The sequence below is a fragment of the Prorops nasuta genome, unplaced genomic scaffold (genome assembly GCF_024137725.1).
Source record: "Prorops nasuta isolate Cenicafe-Biocafe unplaced genomic scaffold, Cenicafe_Pnas_1.2 PNAS00008, whole genome shotgun sequence".
Taxonomy (NCBI): Eukaryota; Metazoa; Arthropoda; class Insecta; order Hymenoptera; family Bethylidae; genus Prorops; species Prorops nasuta.
In genome coordinates this window covers 1313280-1337022 of record NW_027116805.1, presented here as the reverse complement: position 1 = coordinate 1337022, position 23743 = coordinate 1313280, and positions in this window count along the sequence as shown.

The window sequence follows — 23743 nt, the reverse complement described above, 5'->3', positions numbered from 1 at the left end:
TATTTTAAAACAATAGATAGGAAAAATGATTTCTACACATACGAGTAGGAGACAAGATATATATCGTAGCTTTTGAGACCAACGTGCCAAAGTCAAATCAGTGTGGAAAAATGAATATAACGATTCTTTATCAAGAGTACTGTGAAAACATCAGGAAAGCACGTTAAATTTATTTACAGAGCCAAGATTTAATAAGGAATCAGCAATCTTACAAGATATCCTTTATTTTTAAACAAACCACTTTCAATGGTTTCGTGATTCATTTCACTGTTTCTTTAGTATAAATAATGCTATTTATTAAACTAAACTAGCAGTACAATCATTAATGCATTCTGATAGGCGTGTTAACACTACATTAGATATCAGAATACATTAATAATGTTATTCATACATAAACATGCCAAATATGAATGCAGTCACGTAACGCAATTATACAATAATAATATAATACCAACATATAAGATTTACTCGAATATACTTACAGAATAAACATAAAAGCAACAAAAATAAAATATTTTACAATATTAGAAGAAAATTTTTAGAAGGGAATGATTTTAGAGATCAATGGGATTAAAATAATTAAAAATTAAATATGTTTCTCACGTCTCTTATTTAGAGTGATATTTATTGTGAAAATTTGTTAACAGAAAATAAATGATATTGAAATTGATGTAATAAAAAATAAAGAAGTAGAAGGCTAATAATGAATTAGGAAGGGTGACCGTTTGTATCTGTTATAAAAGTCATAGTTGGTGAATCGAGGGACTGAGGTATTCAGGTGCTATTTTCATGACGTTGTGACGGTAGCCAACTTATCGCGAATTATCCACAGTCGAATCTCGGGTAACGCTCGCCTTGCGTGTACAATTTGCTTGGCCGTTTGCGTGCAGCCGGTCAAGTGCACAAAAGCCGTTCCAAATGTAGCTATAGCTTCATCTCACTCACTCTCTCCTGTCCCTTCTATGCAACTATCTTGCCAAATCAACGATATTTTACCATACGTATTCAAAACATATCACATATAATTTGAAAATCTTTTTGGCCAACCTTCTATTCACTTATTTATCCAGATTCAAAGGGAACTATTTTCCGGCCATGGGCGATTCACGATACAGTTGTCAGATTGTGTATAGCGTGTTTATAACGTATAGGATCGCACAGAACAGGCCAGAAGAAAGTTGAAGCGCGCTGCATTAAAATTGAGAAATTTCCGGTTTTGATTCACAGAAGCGTATCTTTAAAAAGATTCCGACATTATATGCGTTCGACGTGGAATAACGTCTTAACGTCAGAATGCGCAGATTTCACTTGGCGCACGACAAAGAGAGACAATAAAAATTCGAGAAGGTAGAGACAGTCCACAAGCAACCAAGTTCTCTCACCGATGCCATAGCAAAGAGTCTGGTATTGCTGGCTGACAAGAAGAATCAGTGGTATCGCGTTTTACGAAGGACATAAAATTCATGTACCTACGAGACTTCCTGCCCTCTTGTCCCTCCTTGCCTTGTCTTGTCCTTCCTCTCCCTCCGTCACCCCCACCCCTTTTCATACCGTCTTTTTTCGCGACACACTCACAAAACCAAAAACGACAGCTGTGCCGACAGCTTTACGAAAATCGCACGACCGACAGATTATCACGAACAAACTGACAACTGTATATGTATACATATAACGAACTTTGCCTCCCAAAATATATTCCCCCAACCAAAAAACAATTAAAAGTACTGCATTTTCAGTCAGAAATCCCTTTTTCGAAACTTGCTGTACGAAACTAATTGGGACAGAACGATGGAACTAAAGTGTAGTGTATGTTTGTGTACCAACCGAGTCTACTTTCACAAAAATCATGTTCCTCCTACGGTAAGACACTCTCAGAGGCCTAAATTGGACTTTCACTTTGATCGCGTATATATTAATGTATAAGAATCAATAAAAAAAAAAAATCCTTTCTAAATTTTCCTAAATTATCTAAATCGTTAATTCTACCAAACTAGTTTAGATTTGTAGTATTAACAAAACAATCCACAGGATTTTCATATATAAAAATTGAATTAACTCTTTGTTTAAGAAAAAATTCGTTGTTCTAAAAAGCCTGTGCATTTCGAATAAATCATAATATTTCTATTCTATATACGATAAGTAGGAATATAATGAAGGGGAAAAAGCTGAGAAGATCTAGGAAGAAATGCGTGAGGTGAGTCGGGATGAGAGAGCGAAGCAAAGGATGAAAATTTGCGAACCACTGAGGAAACTAGTCGGCGTTCTTGCGGCCGAGCGGACGAAGGAGTCGAAAACCTTCGGTGAACCCTACTTACCCCCCACCAGAGGTTCCTTTCTTTCGTTTCGGGCCCACTCTTGACGTGTACAGGTTCGAACGGGTCGAGCCACAGCGTTGCAAGAAAGCAAGCAGCATGCACCTAAAATGCATGCTAGCTTCCCCCGTGTCCCGGTTCCTACCCGCTGCAGCCCACCTACTGGTGCAGCTTTGCTCCCACCGTGCGTTGCTAGGCGTCTTCCTCTCGTTGCTAGGGCCCGATCCACTCTGTACCCCCTCCTCTTCCCTTTCTCTACCAAAGCATCGTCTCTCTTCGCTGGCCCGGATCTCCTCGCGAATAGTCCCAAAATGCACACTCCCCACCTCTCTTCACCATACCCTATACTCTGCGTAGTCGGCTCGCTGCACACCTCGCGTCACCTCACTCACCCTCCTTGCCCCAACAGCCCCTCCCACTATACACATGCAGGGAGAGTAGTCTCCTCTCTCTCCTGGTTAGAAGCGAGAGAGACCCTCTCTAACCGCTCTCTCGCTGTACAAACCACGTACTCTCTCCAACTACCTCTCGTGTACTGCAACCCGAAGCAACTCACCCCACCTTTAGGTGCAATGGCCTAAATGCAATTTATTCCTGGGGCTACCTCGGTTTCTCCGGACACTCCGTAGGCCCGATGGGCCTGTTGCTTGGCCTCTCCGCTGCTGTCGCCCGATGTGGCTTCTGATGGCTCTGCTGCTGCTCCAGCTCCTGTAGCTGAGGCTGCTCCCGGAATCCTCTTCCTCTTTTTTTCCCCTATAGGCTCAAAAGGGATTAAGCCTCGCCTCGCTTCATACTGCCCTCTCGGTCACTCCCTCCCCTCTCCCTCTGCTCTGCCTCGCACATCCTACTTCCTTTTCACCGGCCAACTTTTCTCGCAATCTCCAATATCTACCTTGCACGAACGTCAAGATGGCCGACCACGATCAACTTGCTCCACTCTATGATCGAAGAAAGAATCACCCCTCGAATTTTGTTATTAAACCTGATTATTCCAGCACTGATATCTGTTTTCATGTATACGAGAGATTGTTATTTGTTTTGTATAGCTGTCCAGTTGTGATTTTTTTTTGTCTGCTTGGAACATTTTTATTCTCCGATCTTATCGAAGATTTGATACGAGTCGCTTAATTATGTGGAGAGTGCATGGAAATTTGGTTTATTTATTATTATCGTCAGTTGTTTAATGACTTTGCAGCAGTAGAATTGATCGCTCTCGAAGAACAATCTAGAAATACGAAGATTATTCAGTCCGTATTTATTTATTCTTTGTAACAATTCTATGAGAATGAAAAAAACATCATCAATAGAGGAATTCAAATATTTGTTTTAAAAGTTACGAGTGAAACATTGGAATTCGCAAGATAATAATTTATAGCTACATTTATTCAATTTAACGTCTCTCCTGTTATTGCAGCTAAATGTCACGTGCTCCGTGATTAACGATTACGTAACTCATTGTTTTTAAATGTTTGATGCTTCTTCACTATCGCTGCATACAAAGAGTATATGTCAAAATTATTATAATGCAAAGCTTCTAATCCTTTGAAAATATTAAAAAAATAAGGGAATGTCACAAAAATCGAGATGATTTATTAAAAGTATTATTGATCTGTACGATAGAAATAAGAAAGAAGACTTTGCAGAAAGTTGCATTAATAAATAAAAAAGTATAAAATAATAGATAAGGAATGTGAAAGGAATAAAAAGGCATTGAGATAAAAATTGTGAAATGTAGGTGCGGCCCTGGCTCTTTGCTAGAATCCCCTCTCCAAAGTCGGCTGCACCTAAATGCACTATTTCTTCGTAGTTGTGAGTGTGTGTGGTTGTGCGGCTTGGTGGATTGGCGGCTGTCGGTGCCCCTGGTTGCCCCCACCAAACGCATTCCTCCTATTTGGGCCCCCCACTATTCGGGACGAAAAGTGCAACGGTCTAAATTTACGTAGGGGAAGGTAACAAGGGCCTTGGGGTTCCCCCACCAACTGCACAGTGCAACAACCTAATTTCTAGAGTCTCCCTCGCTGCCTACCTCTCTCCCCCTCACCACCCCCTTCCCCTATCTCTCTCCCTTCTTCGGTTGTCCATCTTTGCTCACTCACTCGATCGTTCGTCCCTCCTCGCTTCTCTCTCTATGAGCCCGTCCCACCATGCCCAAATCCACGGTTCTCTCACCATCTCTCTCTTCCGTGTGGCCCCTCTTTCATTTCACTCCTTCCTCCTCCGGCACCGGCCGTTCCTCAAGCTGCACTCCGGCCGTTCTGCCGCTGCTGCTTCTCTACTCAATGCAATCGCTCGCTAGTCGGTTTTCGGTGGCGAACCTTCTCCCACTCTTCCTCCCCTTCTCCCATCGCCTATCCGCTTCTTTTTGCAGCCTTTTTTCCTCACCGCGTCCGCGTGCAATCGTCTCCGCTTACTAGCGACTCGTGGACGCAATACGATGCCGAAGTACTTGGACCAGCCTGAAGCCTCTTCTTCTTCTTCTTTAAAATCATCATCGTCGTCGTCATAAGCTTCCATTCCTTTTCTTTACCACCTTATTTTTGAACTCTCTCTCTCTCTCTTTGTTTCTTTTTTTCTCCTTGGCTTTGCTATGTCTGATATGTCTTAGCGCACATTTTTTCTAGACATTATAACTTTAATAAACTACTTTCTGTGCTATTTTATGTGAAAATAGTATTTAATTATAGTAAGAATGCTGTTTTAATTTGATCTTTTATAATGCAGCCAATATCATCGATTCGTTTGATCAATGATAATAATAATAAAAAGATAGATATTGAAAAATTAAAGTGTTGATGAACAGTAGCTAGTCGTGTACAGTAATTAAAATTGAATATTTTCTAGGATTAAAAAGCAGAAAGAGAGAGAGAATTAAATAATAGCTTCAATCTGTAAATACTGGGCGCATACCTAAAACCAGCTTGAGGCCTAACTTTTTCTTTTTCTTACTTCTTCATCTTCTTCTTCAAAGCCTTCTTCTCCCTAGTCATCGTTCCCAACGACTCGAAGGTTCCTTTACCTCGGGACGTCAAAGTTTTTTCTAAACTCTAGTTTTACCAGACTCTAGTCTTCTCTCTGTTCCGAATCTAATTAAATTTTGTTTATTCATTTTCAGCTTTTTTTAATAAACTCTTTTATAAATATTATTATACACTTAATCACACTATATAGCATTCCTCTTTTCAGTTCTATCGACGATGATTGATACTACTCCTAATTAAGAATAATGCATTTCAGCATTATAACCGAGAAAGGTTAAACGTGTTTTCTAGATTATAATCAAATCGATGTGACATTTCCGAAGATATCTCGCGACAAAGACTGTGAGCTATATCGATTTATAGATAAGAATAAATCATTGATAAAATGCTATTTTAGTTTTTCTATATACTTAAAGTGAACTTGACCATAATCGGAATTCGATAAATAGATTCTTAAATCACACTAAATCGTGGAAGAAGAGCTTTTCCACGGACAATACTATACATAGGTGTTATTGAAGCAGTTTAAATATGGAACTTTTTATTAAAATTTATCGATTAGAATTTTGCTGGAATATATGTACTATGACATTAATGAACAATTGATATGTATGGTAGGTTATAAAATAACGGGATAATACAATCAGAGCCTAAAGCTTAAATTTGTTTAGGATGATAGTGAAAATGGCTATTTACTGATTGAAAAGCAAATAAGCGATGGACTAGCGAGGGGCGGGAAGAGTTTCGAGTTGGTCGCACACTTGACTATACATGCAGCGTTGGTCGGAGAGTCTGCTCTTCGCCGAAATTATTATTTTTACTTCTTTTGACACGCACGCGGTAGGATTGGCGCATAACCGATCTATGGATATGCAACGAACGGGCCTCCTGGAAGCTTTCTTTCCCGGTCGTACCACGAAGAGGATCAACGTCCCGACAAAAGTTCTTTGAGCCGAGGGCCACCTGCCCGTGAATCCAGTGAATCCACCCCGCCTGCCCAACTCGCTCCTCTACCACTACCTATATACTATACCTATACTTCTATATAGCTTCGCTGCCTCGTCTCTTCCTCTTTTATCTACCTACATCTACAGTCTACCTATATACATGCACACGACTCCTCTCGGTGCGTTGCCCCTGCTTCTGCCAAACTTGACTTCGCTCCTCCGCTCGACTCCATTTCACATTGTCCAATTCACAACTTGACATGCCTACACCTTCAATTACACCTCTGAATTCCTATCACTCCGCAACATTAACTCAAACTAGCTCCCACACTAATGCTCCCAGGTCATCCCAACTTAATTTTTAACAAATCTTTAATTATTTTTCGATGCAATAGGATCCCCTTGATATTAAAATTATCAAATAATTTAAAAACAGAATTGTTGCTTTATTTTAGCAATATTCGTCCCATCTCCATAATATTTCATCGACGTTACATCACATTTGCACGCATTAAAATTTGTTTCATTAGGGATACACTCGATACGATAATATGTTTTTAATGTTCCACTGTTTACTGCGTTTTAATCGTAAAAGACAGGGAGTAGCTAAATTCCTATCATTAGCGCTAATTACTTTGGTGAAATTAAAAGCTTTTGCAGTAAAAATTCTGCAGAACCGAATCGCGTTCGTCGAATGCGCTGCACAACAATTTAAAAGCTCGCATTTCAGTAAGTCTACCAATGATATTCCATAATCAATTATCATTTTTATTGATTCATTTTGTCGGGCGTGGAACACGTTGGGCTTGTTCCCCAGTCTGCATATCCATTTAGATATATTTTAAGAATAATTTAGTTTTTTATACCCTTATCTATTGCAGCGAGATACACTTTTGATAGATGCGACATTAATTTGCCATGAAATGACTAATCGATTATTGTAGGTATAGTGTTTATAAAGGTTTACTTAGCATTGGTTGAAAAAAAGCGCAGAAATAAAGCTAACGAGATGACCGAGGTTTTATATACTAAAAATACAATAATTGAATCGAAAGTCTAGTTAAAAATGTATTAGTTCTCGTATATATGCATTATACCTTCGGCATCGATGCATAGAAGAGAATTATCTCGTCTTAAACTGTCACAGATACTGAATTATTGAGCGTGGCCTTGAATATCGTTTGAAATGAGGACTTGATGAATCCCGCGTGATAGAAGTTGGTATTTTTTAAAGGAGAGAAATCCATGAATAATTTTGGAGTAAATTGAATTTATTTCTACGGTATATCGATTTTAAGATAAGGTTAGGTGGAGGGGGGAGAGGGTTAGGGCAGTACGCGCATTGCGTGTCTTGCAATGTTTTTATATTTCCTTAGAAGGCGAAACTGCTGCGATTCCCTCGATGCGATGAATACAGTGCCTTATGTCGATTGAAGTTTCGGGTGCATCGGCCTTAATCTCTAGGGCCGAGCTGGCTGAAACCGAAGTGAACTCCCTACAGCGTGCGTGACCAGCGTGCATGGTTGTGTATGAATCGTGCAGCGCTGATCACACAGGGGAGGCGAGTGAGAAATAGAGGGGGGGGGGGGGGGCAGAGGGACGCGCGTGCACGCACAGGGCAGACCACGTTGCATGCTCTCGCTCTACGAAAGTTAACCAAAAACCAACCGCAGCATGCCGAAACTTTATTTCCAGAATGTTGTTTGATTTGAGAAAGAAATAGCCATGACTCGTTCCTCCGACAGATTTTCACTGCTCGCTCACACTCTTTTTTTTCCTGTAAACTACGCCAAATTTAAGAGGTTCTTGATCTTACGTGGAAGAAGAGAGAGAGAGGGAGTAGATTACACACCGAAAATTACCAACTCTTTTTTCTGTAGAACCAACCCCTCAAGCTGCCCCTCTAGCAGGACCATTATTTACCTATACTTTTCACTAACACTGACTTCAAAACTTTGCATCAATTTATTTTCAAATCTCACTCTTCCAGCATAATCCATATTTTCACGTAAATTTTATCCTGGCTCGTATAAAATAGGTTTATAATAAAGCGAGGAGAAACTGTTTGAAAAACGAGGCATAGCTATAACATTGTTTTACATGATGGGAGCAGAAAAACTATTTTGCGCACATACTTATACATATTCATTTTATTTCATCGACTCGTAAATAACTTCGTGTAGCATTGTTCTAAAGGATTTTTTAAAGTTATCAATAATTTGATTTGGCTGCTTATAGTGTATTAATAGAATGTGAGCTTTGCATGGAAATTTTGTTGCACACGTTTCAATTGATAATTTACGATCGACCTCGGTAAAAATAGCAACTGCTTTTGTTTCAAAGAAGCCCGAGGTGACGTTGTACACTCTTCTTTTCAATTAAATTTCGATAGTTCACCTACACAGTTTTCATCATTATCCTTTAACACGCTTAAATAAATATAATCTAATATAAAAAGGTATAATCGGTGAAACAGAAGTTTTATCGACTGAAAGCTTAGCAATAAAATGGTGGTATTGTAGAAAGCAGCGAATAATTGAAAAGTATAGCTATCTTGAATAGAAGATGAGACAGAAATATCGTAATAATGTAATGGGTAGTATTTTTAAAATGATAGGAAGGGTGAAAAAGTGGGGATGGACGAAAATCGAGGTGAACGATGAGTAGGCAAATTTAATTTCTCAAGAGTATATAGATGAAGAGAGAAAGGAGGAATAGAGAGAATTAAGTAGAGAGAGAGAGAGAGAGATGGGAGATAAAAGGAGTGAAATGGTGCGAGAGGAATGGATTAAAGCTGGAAATCGTGAAGAACGTAAAAATAAATGCACGCGATGTCGGCCGAGGGATTCTCTCGGGCTGTGAATTTTGGCCCGGGCCGGTCACGGCTTCGTGAGCCCGCTAAAAATTTTTTCCACTCTTCCTCCCAACGATTGTTTCGTTGCATCCTGCCGCCTTGCACTCTCCCACAAACTTTGGGAACGAATGCTTTGCTGCTTTTGGGTTTGGCCTCTTTCTATCCTCTCCTCTATTCCCCTATACCTCGCCCATCTTTCCTCTTACCCAACAAACCACGCGATTTAGTCGGTTTCGCTCATCTCCACGGTTCGTATCTATACGGACGCACGACGCGATACTCCTTCCCTCCCTCTTTCTTTCTCTTACAAAAGTAATTTATAGAAAATAAGAAGAAACGAATGAAACATGAACTATATGATAATCCATATTTCAGTATATTGTATACAAATTACACCTGTAAACTTCTTATGTAATCTTATTTTCTTACGTATTCGTTTTAATAATTTCTAAATAGATAAATTGTGTATTATATAAATCCTGCGATATAGTTACATTGATAAAAAAATGGTTGTCTATAATCTGTTATAAATTTAAGATGATCCAAACACATTGACTCGCCGTCAGTCTAATTTTGCCTATAGCAAACGAATCTTGTGCAATTAAATTGGTTGAATAATATCCAAAAGCGTGACGTATGTTCTCACAGCAACAATTCCATTTCACTGTTCTCCCGTTACATCGAATTAATGAAATCACTTCTAATAACGTTGATGATATAATAATATATATCGTAAATCGTCAATGTGTGAAATATACCAACACATGCAGTGTAAATATTACATGAAAAGGTAAGGGAATGACGCTCGATATAATCAACGCTAAAAAGATTTCCGATCAATGAGGGAGAGACTGAAATTTCAAGTGGTAATTTTTTGTAATTTTTCGGGCAGATTAAAATATTGTTTATTGAAGCGAGCGCGAAAAATGTAACGGACGAGAAAATAGTGGGTGCAATGCGCAAATATGTATATACGCTTCGTTATTAATAGAAAATTAAGCCGTGAGTGCAGAAAATTCGGAACAAAGCGGGTTTTTGGTAGGTCGAGGTGAAATCGGGAACCGGGAGCGCGCGCGGGACCAGTAATAGCAGAAACGGTGGCACGGATGGATCATTGCGAGCGGGCCGGGTAATGGTGGGAGACGGGAGGAGTGGGGATAGGGGTAGAAGGGGCACCAACCCCCAGCGTCAAGTAGAAAAAGACAGGTGGAGGGTTGTATGTAGCGTTTCAACGAAAAACGGGGCGTCGGCGATCGTCGGAGCGTGATCAGAATTATCGAATTAGCGCGCGGGTAGATTTTCGCAAAATTTCACGAATCCGCGAATGCGTGCGAGCGCGAGCGCGCGTCGCTTGGTAGCGGATAGGCAAGGGGGTTGATAGTGTGTAGTAGTAGTGCGGCGATGCGATATCGCGGGATCCGCGAGTTGGACGAGGATAGGCTCAAGAGTTGGTGCGAGGGAGAGCGAGATATATGCTTATAATGTGCACTATATATATATATATATATATATGTGTGTGTGTGTGTGTGTTGGCCGTTGCTCCAGGGAATATTGCGTTTCGATTGGGCGGCGCGTGGAAATCGCGAATGATAAATATTAATTATTTTTGTTTGCCTCCCGCTGTGCGACGCAGCATTAATAACATTTCGATATCTGCCCACCTCCCCCGAAAGCCCAGCTTTTGCACCGTTCGCCAGCCTATCCCCCTTTTTACCCTGTTGCCCTCTTGCAACGACTCTCATAGGTCCTCCTACCCATGGCCACGTTTAGTCTGCTGAAACGTTGAAATAACAGACATCCCGATGGCTGTATAACCGGTGCACAATGATCGCGCGCGAATACGTAATTTTCGCAAACAAAGTAGGCACGCGCAAATAATAAAACGCTTGCTTCTGTTTACCCCAATCGGTCTCCTGCAGCTTACCCTATGCCGCAAATTTAATTACAATATTATCTCTTTCTCTTTTCTTCCACCCTGATCCGCAGACTTTCGTCCTATTTCGATCATCATCATCATATCATCCCCCCTTCCAACTGCAATCCAGTATTTTCAGCCTAGCCCGCATCCCTTGGCCTCTGCGTCATCTATAGAGTTTCAATGGCCAGGAGAACAAGTAAAAATACATGATATGTATATCTTTATTTAAGTTTCAAATCTATAGCTCTCACGTAAAAATACAATTTGAAGAAAGCTGGAAGATTGGAATTTTACATTGGCAAAATTGTATTTTTATAACAGGCCCTTCGTCTTTTTTGCAAAAATGGATAAAGAATTGTGGTGGTTATTTTTATTTCGAGCTGGAAATTTTGTATTTTTGGCCAAAGAGGTTTCACGATTAGAATCCATATAGCTTATGAATTTTTCGGTCATTTTATTGAATTTTTGTTCTATTTCCAGTTAATCTTATATGGTTTATGTAATAACTTGGCATGGAACACTGAACAGGCAGAATATTACGACGAAAAGTTCGCTATTAGTGTGTCTTGAAATCAGACGTATGACATTCACGTCTTGTCATGTGCTTTTTCTGATTATTTATAGATTTGTCGAAGATGCGAACTAGATATAGTCATGAACACAATATATAAAAATAGCTATTATCAATTGTGAAAGAGCAGAACTAAGGTTTTCACAGGACAAAAGGTAGCAGCAAACAATTTTCGTACAGTTGTAAATGGATCTAATTTGAAGATTGCTATTATATCAGTAATTTAAAATTTTCCTGCAAATGTCAGATATCAATTTCAATCGTGTTGCTTTTTATCACGACAAACGCTCTCATTGACGCGTTAAATATTACAATGCGCGTATATATGATACAAAAAGAATTAACAATAATCAATAGAAATCCAATATTTTATTCGTAGCTGTGGCAAAAATTCAAAGGTATTTCAAAGAGTATTAATATTTTAAACCACGCGTCATTTAGCAAACATCGGTCGGTTCTCTTGTAAATTTTTGTATGGTTATAAGAATATTTTTTCGTTCGTATTGCATTTTCGAGGGATAGAGAGAGAGACAAGAATGCATTTTTAGAAAATGATGCATTGTACTTTATTAATTAAGTAGCATTGATTCAAATATAACAATTATTTATTGCTGCATATTACGATTCGTGAAAAATTACATTTGTCTCTGAGATAAATATCCGGCATAGTTAATTTGCGATTTTCGCGTTGGACAAAATAAGAAAAAAATCATATTCAATAATACATCGTTTTATTCGTACGATTTGTATTTCCATCGAATTTAAATTATACGGCCATGCGTTACATTTGCCGTTTCGTGCATTGCATGCAAAAATGGGTAAACATTTATTATGTTTATTCATCATTTGACGATTCAACTGCGCTCGAATTTCAATTCGTATTCTGCAATTGACAAATACTGCTACGCGCATAAAGAAATTTTTGTGATAAAAATATGAATCGTCGAATATACATATAGTAGAAAAAAATCTCTTTATTACAGAGGTAAATTGTGTTTATGCATAAATCAAAGTAAATTGCAAACGTATAACTGACGGAGAGATAAAATTTACAAAAAAACGCAGAAAAAATAGCTGCAGCACGAATTATAGGTGCTTACAATCATGGAAAATCGAATAAACGATGAACGAAGGGCTCGTTTGAAATGTTTTACTGAAAATTGTATTCAACGCTTCATTATTGTATTTGAGTATTTTTTTTTAATTTTCTATTTTATCAGTCGTACTCATTTTTTGTATAATACATTAATGCAGACGCTTCGTGCGTTAGCGAATCCGCCCTTGATAATACGATACTTTATTATTTAGAAGAAAAATTGTACAATTTTTTCGAAAGGATAATTAGCGAATGGTAACAAGAGCCTTATTTTGGCTTGTTTTGGTGCAGTACCCCAAATTGCGGAGAGGAAGTTCACATGGCTAACCAGCTTATTGCTAGACCGAATAACACGCCTAATTATAACTATCTGGCATCTACTGGTATTATTAAGCCGAAATGTATCCGTCAGTTTATTTGGAGTGCGTATATCGCATTCGGGTGCATTTAACAAACCTCGCTGTTGAAATTTACAAGGATGTGCGTAATAATCGACCATTATGCAGTCAACTACGTCCGGGAAAGAAGATTCCCACACGCTTCCGAATCAGATAATAGCCCGTCACCTCTTATCAATTCACTCTAAATCAATAATGAAACTTATTAGAACCTATCTTCTCTCTATCCTTCCATTAAACACTCGGTGCATAGATTTTCACGAAGCGCTCGAATATAAAGTATGCATAGTATATGAATTCGTGTTGAGAACGACCGATCAAACCCCTATTTTTTGCATATTTTACATTAATCACACGTATGTGCCTCAACTTACCGATCAATTGCTTATACTGTATAACAAGAAAAATCGTAAAATTTCACACTCTATTATCTTTACAACAATGTACAAACCGTACCTCCATTATGATCACTTCAGAGATTTTGTGCGTTTCTTCCTTTACATTCCCCTTTAATATTAATACCAATTTTAATTTCCTCACTTTACCCAAAGAATTCCTTGTAATTTCCAATTTACCAATTTATTTTCAACAAATCCTATGCAATGCTAATAATTTTGTAATCTTACCTTTCAAGCAAGTCAGCACTTATACGAGCTACAAATAACAGACATAGCTGTCATCTTTATTTCCAAGAAAACGATCAATGTAAAGGTATGCTATCGTTTGACGTTTAGTAGTTGTACTTGACTTACCACACACTTTAACAAACAATTCTGAGAAATTTAATGAAAACAAATAAAAGTCATTATTGAAGAGCAATCTAAAAATAAGAATTTCATTAAGTAACAGGGTTGAATCATGATTGCTGAACGAGCGAATTATAAATAAGGGTAAATATAAAATGATGTCTTCTTTTGTTATAATCACGTAATGCGTTTTGTCTTTTCGTTCCGATTGTTGTGTACAAGTTTGGTTCGATACACGCGATAACAATCGTAAAACATTTAGTGGGACGTAAAATCTAAATTAGAGTTTTTATATCTCATGATTTGGTCAGTGGGTATTTTTTTAATAAATCAGTTTTAGGGCACTCCATGGGAGAAAAATGGTTAAATTGATGAAAGAGAAAGCGAGAGTTTTTTTTTCGGGGTTAAACGTGCAGAGGGTAAAAAGAAAAGCAAGGAAAACTGATATTTCGGGCTCCGGAATAAAAGTGAAAATACGTATAAAAGCCTATCAACGTAGCTGGCGATAAAAAGGAAAAAGTGAATTGACTCGATGTGGTATGTATGCATGTTAAATGTACGTTCTCGTGTCAATGTGTGTGTATATGTGCGTAAGTATTTTAAGCGCGAGAGTTAGGCATCGCCGAAATTTACAGCGATCAGCACACGATTATGTATGTAATTTATGCAATGGTGTCGCGAAATCTGCAAACGAGTCTAAAACTTGCTGGTTAGCCTCTATGGGCCTCGATTCATGGCTTTCGTAAGATGTCCTTTCGTAAGAAGTCAACGGTGCATCGTAGCGACGATGAATTCGCCGAGAATTTCACTGCTCGAAATTCAAAAATCTTTTGCTTATCCCGTAGGAAAATTTACATTTACGCCACACAGCTTTATATTATCATTGATTGTAATCGATATATAACTACATTATATAAATAAATTATTATCTTCTATTTCCTTCTCGTTTCCTTTCGAACTATTGAGAAAACTGCCAGACTCTATCAATATTCCCTAGTTGCATTAATAATAAAACGATTTTATTTGACAAAATCGATTCACCTGGAGAAATCAGTAAAATTCCCTTTACCGTCAAAATTCTTAATAAATTTAATCGGAAGTTGGGCAATATTTTATGCTGATCTTTGATCGGTGAATATGTTAGTACGAAGTTAAAAACACGAGTTCAAGAAGCAAAGAAAGAATTATAATGGAGAGCTCAGCATCTGACCTGCTTATTTGCTATTAAAATTTATTAATTTATTATTTCTGTAAAGCTTAGGAGAATATACCACAAGCTTTTGCGTTCGGCTGTTGTATATCGCGTTATATAAAATACAATTATAACGATTGCATTCAAAAATTGAAATATATAGCTAATGAAGTGTAAATTTTAACGAGAGACTTATTTTGATTTGGGAAATGCACGATGTGCATATGCGTTAAGTTTTGCAGCTCTGATAATGCTAGCCCGCACGTATACATATTATACGGGTGACTCGACAATTGCCAAAAGTAGATTGCTTCTTGTTGATGCATTAAAATAGAGAATATAAAAGGTAGTTAAATTATTTAATCCACCAAGCATCGAAAACAGATATTTCGTTAACTCGAAAAATGCATTGCTTCTTCATTTTAATTATATCAATGATAAACATTTCACGCGCTAAAAACCATCCAATGCAATAATTATAGTAGCATTTTAAGTGCGAGTATCTCCAATAATCATACATATTCCTTGTCAATAATTGAATTAACTTCAAATTAAGCTGTTAATTCAATTTTAATGTCCTTTTAAATGAAAATTCACTAAGATTTTCCTAATTAGTTTCCGTTCCCCGGTTAATGCAATATTGATACATTCGGGACTTAACTTATATGCATGAGCTTAAATTCAGTTGATAGATCAAAATTTCAATCAGGATATCCATCTTCTTAAAATATCTAATATAGAGCTCTGTGTGCTGTCCCAAGAATTTGACAATGTTTTAAATATTTTGATTTTGTGAATAAATTACTGATAATATTTTACCTCAATCTCGTATTCATGATGACATTTTTTAAGGACGTGACCCCAACCAAACATTTACAACGCACAGGAATATGACCTAAGTGACAAAAAAGCATTCCTCTTCCGATGGGTCTGAGTAACGAATCCAATTTTTCCATTGATCAAATATAGGGTTTAATAAAAAAAGCATTACTCCTTCATCGGAGTATAACTACATCTTTATAATATCGTTAAAGCAACTCATGAATATGTTTGCTAATAAAAATTCTATAAGCCATACTGTCAATTATGTTCAATAAACAGTGGTTTCGCGAATAATCAAATCTCTGATTTTTCACATGATTTAATATCGTGTCATTTTGACGTTTGGATATGTCGTATTTTTTTGTCACTGAACGAAATATTTCTTTTATCTCACAAAAAGTAAATGATGAAAAATTTGCGATGCTTCTTTTGCTTCGTTGAAAAATTAAACGAGGCTGAAACGAATAGCACGAGGATAACAAAAACGAAGGTGTGGGATAGGTAGTGTAACGGTTGCCTGTTTAGTTGCACTTGCACATCCGGAGGTCGTTTTAGCCGGTGAATTTATTTATCATTTCGGACATTCGTTCGTGGCGAAATTCCGGTGTAGTCCCATGCCACTGAGCAAGGAAACCCGCTGAAATCAGAAGCGAGTGTACACATGCTTCCGCTTCTTCATTATGCTTTAGAATGCATCCGCACGTAATTGGATGGTGCGTCCTGAATTAGGGTCCGAGCTCCCCTTTTGCCGAATATATTCATTTCAGCAACCTAAAGACTTTCTTTATCTACCGCTTTCTTCGTACTTTGCATTGGAACCCTGTACAATAACGTGCTATTAACAGCTATCATTCTTACTTTTAACTAAAACCATTTTATTCACCTCTTTATTATTCCTCAATAAACTACTGTATTAAATATTTCTTTTCAAGAAATACCAGTACAAATTCTGATTAACGAAATCACAGTGATAATATCTAAATCTAGTATTGCTAGAAATAATTTCTAACTGAAAATTGGTGCTTATTCAACGATTTAAGCTGTCATCTATTTAATTATCTGAAATAGATTATCTAATCGTATTATTTTTTTCTCTTTCGTTAATGTTTCGGCATGAAAATTTTGTCATCTTCTAACGAAGGACGATTCGAGAATAACCAAAACAAAATAAGTGGTTTATTAGAGAAGGGGATATAACTAAGAACCATGTTTTTTTTTTCAGTTGATTCTAAGAAATATTTATGGGATAGTAACGGAGAGGTCTAGCTGCTCTTAAATTGATTAGCTTAAAATAGGGTTGCTGGTTACTAAATGAGGGCATTTCTTATTCTAGGTATCAAGATTAACATTTGACTCTGAGACAGGCTTTCATTGAGCTAAATAAATGCTGGCTAGCAAAAAATAGTTTGGTGGTCGAAGACTTTGAATTTCTTGATAAAGAGGGGGTAAAAAAGCCGAAGGATTGACACTACTACAGTGACATTGACAGTGATGCACGACCTGATCTAATCCAGGGGTCCATCTAATAAGTGTGCATAATAAATGCTTTCTTCAAAATCAATGAACCAGACTAAAGGTACAATGCGTTGAAAAGAAATCCATCAATTTCAATTTTAGTTAATAAATTGACTCGTTAAAATGTAGCTTTTGCTAAAAGTCTTCAATTATAACTTTTCTTCTTCTTTAATTCTCACTAATTTATTTTTATTATAATTTTTATATATATATTTTTTTTCATTCATTGATAGAACCAACAAAACAAAGCAAATTGGTTCACTGACACTCTATTGTACATTTACTTTGCATGTAAACCGATCCATTATAGTAGATAAGAATTTGAACCTGAGCAGCACCTAATTGTGATTGTGATAATTAATTGTTCATAATAAGATTGCATTTCACGATCGTTCAATGCCTTTATATGATGAATGCAAAATTAATTTACGAAGAGAATATAAGTTTTTAAAGACATATAAAGAGACAATTGTTTTAGTATAAATTTATATATACGTGAATACTTTCTTTGTTGGAGTAGTAAAAAAATATGTTTATTTGTAAGTCGATCATATGAAGACCTACGCTATAAACGAAGTGTAAAATTTCTATAAAACTTTATCGATAAATGAAGAATGGAAGAATAGTAAATAAGAGATATTGTAGTACGTATATATACATATAGTATATTTTTACTGTTGCAGTGAAACTTTTATCGTTTTAGATGCATACGAGTGGTCACGAGAATACTGGTCAGCGTAATTGAAGCTCTAGGAAGCCAGTTAATATTTGCTTAAGACTGCTCTATGTGCATGTTAGACGAGTGCTTGCATTCTAGGCAGATGACACATATGCCATGAGACTTTAGTCTTTAGACTGATAATGCAAATCTCTGCAGTTTTCCATCAAATGAGCTGACAAGCTAATGTCGTCATTAATTTATCGTTGATGTTGATGAAGCGCCAAAGCACTTGCAAAAAAACTTAATATTATAGGAGTAAATTCTGTTAGAAATGTTTATAATAAATTAATTTATTAAAATAAATGATTAGGACAAGTAGTTAAAAAATGTGTATAGTGATTAACAGAATCTCAAGGAAAAAATTAACCAATAGGACAACATGCAATAGGTATAATGATAAGATAAGAAAATAATACATATTGATATATTATTATTATTATTATTATTATTTTCTAAAATACTTGTACAAATAATTGCAAAAAAGTAACATTACTAATAAAATTGTAATGTTAAAGTTATAAAGATGGACAATTAAAAGTTTCTTTGTTCATGAATCATTTGACTATGTCGCAGACAGCATATTTTGGTTACTTACATCTTTCATTTACCAAGCCAAGTCCTTTTAGTTATTTCGTCAAGCATTCTGTCCATGCATGTATGCAATGCAATGCCAGCAGTCTTCGAGGTAAACGCACATCAGCATTCGTAAAACCGAATTACTCTATTTGGGTCTATTAATCAATAATTTAATGAATCGGAAAGCTTCGAAAATTTGAACAGATATCACAGGATTAGTTTAGGTACATTCAAACGAGGTCAAGCGATAACGGATCTACGATATAAATAACATATTAGATTAATCTAAATAATTTCATACGACCTGATTCCACGCAAGAAAATAACTTTCTTAAAAGAATGAAATCTTTTGATGAGAGAAATTATTTAATTGTTATAAAATAATCAAAAATTATTCGCGTACTTTTATGATTTCTCATGAATATGGCACACACGACTCAGATGGCAATTATTATTATCTTGTTCTTCGAAGATCCCATGGTGACCAAAAGAAAAGCCGAAGGAAATATGGTTTTACATCCATTTAAAAAGCGTTTTAGCGCATAAGTAGGTCGTTGGAATCGTGGCCGAAGAATGCGCTGAGCTACGTCGATAAATCAAAAATGGTTAACGATAGCTATTCCGACGATTTTTACTTTTTATTGCTCAAACGATGCGCATGTTGCAACACGTATGGAATTAGATTAATATTTAGCACCAGCACAAGTCGTTTATCAAATCGTTTTTTTCAATAAACGACACCACTTGTCCATGATGCATCGCTTGATTCCTTCAATAAAAACCAAATCAAGGTTTGGAAAATATTTATTTTGTATGTGTTTACCAATAAAAATTTCCTAGTGGTAGGAATAAACGCAAAATGTATCTTTATATTACTTCAAAGAATAAAATAAGATCAAGAGAAGCAGGTAAAATTGATTAATTAACTACATTAAAGCGTTGCAATACCTCTGCAACCTTTCTGCACCGTTCAACGTTTTTTTTTCGCGAAAATAACGAGAAGAGCAGGTATTCAGAAATTAATTAATTATAGCGAAAAAAAAATTTCTTTGTTTCTATACAGGCTGCATTAAAAAGTTTTGCTCGCACAACAAAATTAATCCACGGTCCAATTTTAAGATAAACCAATAGGGTGTAAAGTATCCGTGGACAGCAAAGGAATTTTTACGCAAGGCTCTGGGCGATTGGACTTTTAGCACGGGAGATTATCTAACACTGCAGCAGAGTAAGGCGAATGTAACGTGTATTAGTATAGACAGAGTGCGCGGGAAGCCCTGTAGATGAAGCAGAAGATGATGTAGAAAAGGAAAGGAAAAAAAGTAAAATGTGTGTGGAGGAGAAGGAAGTAGAGGGAAAAGGAGAGGAAGGATAGAATAAAATGCCATGAGGGAAGAAGTGTGGGGGGAGGGGGGAGGGGGGTATTGGGGATGGAGAGAGGACTAGGACCCTAGGGCCAGAAAGGCTAGTTTTCGAGGTTGTCGAAGAAAAATGGCGGAATAGTGGGGTATGCTGTAAAACTACGAAAGAGGGAGAGAGAGTGAGGCTAACTGCGGGTAGAGGATGAGAGAGGAAGAGAGAAGGAGGAGGAGTTCGTGGGACCCTTGGTGTAAAAAGGACAGGGAGAAAGGGCCAAAAAACGGGTGTAGGGGTAAGGGAGTAGGTTTGAGAAGAGGGAGGCTGGTAAGGGGGCAGGGGCTCGGAAGGTGAACGTCCAAGGAGGCAACCTGTTCGGGGTTCATGGCCCTCGAACGACTAGCAAACGTGCACAGGGAGCCACGCTGCCGAATCTGCTAGCCAGCTTCGTGCCCCACAAGGGCCGCAGCATCTTTACTCCATCTGTTTCTTCTTTACTACCTAAAACAAATTTATATTCTTTGGTGGTAAAAATCTTTCCCAACTGCTGCTTATAATTGTTTAGAAAAGGCAATATCTATTGACCTAACGGGAAAATCTTTTTTACCGCCATACAGATTAAACTTTTCAGTATAAATGCATCGATGTGCTTTACCCATACAGACATATAATATTTACTTTTACGTATCTTTATGTATATGAAGAATGAAGAGCATAATAATTGCTGTAAACGATAAATATTGCACTATCGATCGAAGGAAATTGGTGGATATATCGCTGCATCCAGGCTAATACTGCGAACAAAAATATGCATTAAAAGAGGTCGCGAGTGTACAATAAAATTGATGTAAACCGCGTTGCAGTTAGCTAATTATCATGAAAAAGCAATAAACGATGCTCGAGTGAGATGAATAAATGGGAATTTTTAATGAAAGAGACTTTTAGGAAAAGAGGCAATTACAATATTTGGAAGAGCGCAGTTTGCCAGCAGTATTGGCTTGAAAAAATAAGGGTACAGCGTGGTTTCATTTCAAGGGTTTATGTTTAAAATAATGATCGTGGTTGATTAATAATAATGTAAGGATCGAAAGAAGGAAGTAAGAACGGAAGGAAGGAAGGAAGGAAGGAAGGAAGGAAGGAAAGAAGAAAAGGGAGGAAGGAAGGATTGAACGGTGCCGGATGAACGTTTCGAGGAGGGTCGAACGATAGTTAAGAACCAGTTCCGAGCGAGTACTCACGCCTCGACGTATAGCTGGAGTTTCTGCATCGTTTCGAGGAGCTCGCTGGGATTCTATTCTATTATCCCGGTGTCCTTAGAGATTTATTTTTCAGTCCGCATGGCCGTGGCCGCGATGCAGTTATAACTCATTCACGTCCGGTCAACGGTAGCCAGTCGATTCGATGGGAAAGGCCTACAGCTCTCCTCGAGTCTCAGCTCATCCCAATTCCACTCGATCAAAACTTTTGTCTGACTCATCATCATGCATGCACTCTTGGCCATATCACAAATCCATTTCCAAATGTATCATTTATGCACAATAATTAATATTTATTTATGACATGGCAAAAGTTTTTGTAGACTCAAAAGAATTGTAAATATTAATTAATATATATGAATAAATTCTGTATCGTTTGCTGAAATCATTTAGTCCGATCGAAATATAAAATATTTGTTTCTCTTTTTCTTTCGATATTGTAACGGGTGTGGCAAAGTATATTCCCGTTAATTAATAGCCATCGAGAAGGAGTGTTTTTATATGAATCGAGGAATTTTGTCTTATTTCCATTCGATGAGCTTGTCACAAAGCTAATAATACACGGCTTTAAGTCTAGTGTACTTGTCAATTGGCCAATTAGACAACTCACGAGGATCTTTATTCCGCAAAGTTCGACCAAGGGTCGAAGGAATGACGATCAATTAAGAATGGTCCAACGGGAGCTTCTCCTATTGATTCGCGGGATATTAATTGGCTCTGTGACTTTCGTGCACCAGTCGCCAAAACTGAAAGGCCTATGAATGGTAACCGCGAATCGCCACGCATTCGAAGAGTGGAATAAATCACTGGCGCAATCCGCTTCATTTTTCTTTAATTATTCATGAATAATTTTCAATTATGGAATCTTCCCTAAGTGCTCACCAGCCTACCTAAATTTATCAAAGGAAAAAAATCTTCTTCCACCCCTTTTCGCAAGCTATAGTCGTAAGATAGAAAGACGATGGGGATTAATGACACATTGAAAAATATACTAAAAATCCTCTTGTATAAACTTTTATAATAAATTAAAATTCACGAACAGGAGGTAAAATATAATTTCGTTTAGGATTGAAAGTAAGATTAATATGAAATAAAAATCATGGAACAACGTTAGCATGGGCGTCTGTAAAACGTCATAATCGATATTAGGGTATATAGAAGATATTTATGAGATAGAAAGAATGTGTAAACATAAGCAATGCCTGCAATTGGAATAAGTGCTACAAATTTGATGTGTTCTATTAATTCATAACAGTTGGACAGAAATAATATTTATCAACATTGGGTTCGGATCCTGCCTTTGTAGAATAGAAGTACAGTTTATTTAATCTTCTTAAACTAGACAGATTGCCAGATGGAACATTATGAAATTAGCTCTTGACTAGCAAATACGTGATGAAGTCCCTGTAAGAAAAAAGCAATACTAATAATATTTTGGCTGAAATAATTACTTTGGAATATATACGAATTATTTATTTTCGAATAATAATAGAAGTGTGTTAGTATCACGAGAAAAATAGAGATCGATTTAGACTAGTTTTTTGGAGCCAGTCAGCGTGTCCTGATTCTTACGTAAGTATTTTAAAACTTGGTCGACCTCGCTAAATTCACAAATTCAGAGACAAAAGCCTGGGGCAGACTGTAAAAAGGATTTGCAAAGATACTCGACCAATCCGAATAAAAGTTTAAACTAGCAAGCATAAGTTATTCTAGAAAAACTTTCACAAAGGTCTCATCGGACGATTATCTTGTTCTTTTCGTAAATAGCAAAGATTGTTCATTAGTACTACGAGCTATAGGTGTTAATTGAGTAGAGATTGGATATTTTTTTTAGAAAATTGCGATTTTAATTGGTGTCAGTTTTTGAGGTGCAGTGCAACGTTTACGTTAAGAACACTTTTGGTGCTTTATTTTTGCAATAGTAAAATCACATATTGGTGAAGAATATCGATCGCTCTAGCACATATATATCTGTACAGGCTGAGCTTTTCGGGCTGTCGATAATTAGATATCGAGCATCGATTGCGAAGCCGCGACGATTAAACGGCCAAGGACACGGATCTGCATCCATGAGTTATTATCAATCTAATTTAGAGATATAATACAAGCCTCAGAGAAAAAAGAATGTCAACACCTTGCAACTTATTGATACAGATGCATCGAAATTGTACGTGACATTAAATGATGTCGGTTTATATAAATTACTCGAATGATCATTAGCCGATTTACGAGAATTTCGTAGGAGCTTGGGCCTTGCAAAAACACAGTGGAGCATTTATCTTTAGCTTGCACGATGTTCAACGATTTGTGTCGGAAAAATTTTCCAGACTACACTCCCCCTCCCACCCTTCCTTCTCTCTACCTCTCTTTCTTTCTGTTTAAATTATTTCTAATCCACTACTTCAATGAATAGAAACCTTAAATATTTTTATTTATATAAAAATTAATCATTATAAAATATATCCTTAACAAAATTAAAAACCGTCTA